The 1401-nt window shown below is 65.2% G+C and overlaps 1 long non-coding RNA gene across 1 annotated transcript in view; it reads left to right on the plus strand.

Moving 5' to 3' along the window:
- Positions 1–26: 26 nt before the first annotated feature.
- The window catches only part of LOC102503182 (uncharacterized), a 2638-nt gene continuing 1263 nt past the window's right edge, over positions 27–1401 (plus strand). Inside the window, exons 1-2 of the long non-coding RNA XR_334008.1 lie at positions 27–328; positions 803–1025. This is a non-coding gene — a long non-coding RNA (uncharacterized LOC102503182). The remainder of the gene's footprint in view (positions 329–802; positions 1026–1401) is intronic.

Genomic DNA, 1401 nt, shown 5'->3' on the forward strand with positions numbered 1-1401 from the left:
TAGAGGCCACAGGTGGCTCGGGCCGGAGGGCAACGAGGACACACCTGCAGGGAGCACACGCACCAGCCCGGGCTGGGAGGAGAAAAGCCTGCTGTCGGCACCAGGAATCAGGCAGATTGCTCTCAAGCTGCTGCAGCTGGGAAGAGGCCGCCGTAGGCCTGAGTTCGCCTCAGGTGCACTGGGACCGCAGGGCTGGGACAGGAGCAGTGTGGGATCAGTGGGCTATGTGGTCGCTGCTGCCTCCCAGGGCCCAGAACAGCCCCAGCCCGCAGCCTGGTGGTACAGCTGACAAGTGACCGCGAGCGACAGCGTCGCGGCTGGGACCGAGGTAAGAACTCTGCTGGCCCGCAGGGCCCTCACCACCAGCAGGCAGCAGGCCTCTCTCAAGACGAACATGTCCAGACGCCTCTACACGCGGTGGCCTGCCCTGTCCTGGCCAACACCACACCCAGGCAGCCCCCATGGAAGACAGGCAGGTGCCTGACCAAGGTGGGGGGGAGGAGGGAGCTACTGCGCCCAGGCAAGCCCCAGAAGGGACCTCAGATCTAACCCCTGGCACGGTGACTTGTGTGAAACCTGGTGGGAGCCCCTGGGAAGCTGACGCACACCTGGCGGGCCCCTCCCACCGGCTCCCCCACGCTGGGATGGCCCCAGGCCCCGCAGGCTCCTGGTCTGCCAGCAGTCGGCCCCTCTGCCCTGCTGACGTGTCCACCATGGAGGACCAGCCGTCGCCACCTCCCACATCCTGGGGACAAGCTCGCGTTCTCAAACGAGCGAGCGCGGGTTTTTGGAAATCTCCCAGGACGTGATATGAAATCGCTGCTGGACGGAACGCACAGACTTCGACCCCATGTCCGCAGGAACTTGGAGTCTCCCTGTGTATCGGCCTCAGGTCATTCCCAGGAGTGGGACTGCTCAGGTGTGCAGACAGGTGTGCACTTAGATCTCCGAGAGACCGCCAAGCACATTCCACGGCGGGACGACAGGTGTTCCCCCGCAGGGACTGCAGGGCTGCGGCTGGGCAGGTGAGCTGGGAACGAGGGTGCCACGGAGGTGGTTATCAAGGGGAGAGGACGTCGACTGGCAGAGGAGTGGGAGGTGAGCTGCGTGTCGGTGATGTTGTGGACGGCAAGGTCTGCGGGCCGGTCCGCAGCGTCCTCACGCTGGCAGGATTCATGTGCACGCCGGAGATGCGCAGTGCAAACGTAAAACCCTGAGCAGACACCATCAAGCCAAGCAGAAGAGAAACGATCTCTGCGGAGGGCGGGAGGGGGTCGGCACTGGGCTGCGCCGTCGTAGGGGGGAAGGAGCCAGAGGAGAGAAGGCCGGACCCTGCCCCCTTCCTTGTGGGGCTGTCTGGACGCAGCAGGAAGGCCCCACCTTTGGGGGTCACGGGCCCAC

Source organism: Tupaia chinensis, unplaced genomic scaffold (genome assembly GCF_000334495.1).
Source record: "Tupaia chinensis unplaced genomic scaffold, TupChi_1.0 Scaffold000132_1, whole genome shotgun sequence".
Lineage (NCBI taxonomy): Eukaryota > Metazoa > Chordata > Mammalia > Scandentia > Tupaiidae > Tupaia > Tupaia belangeri.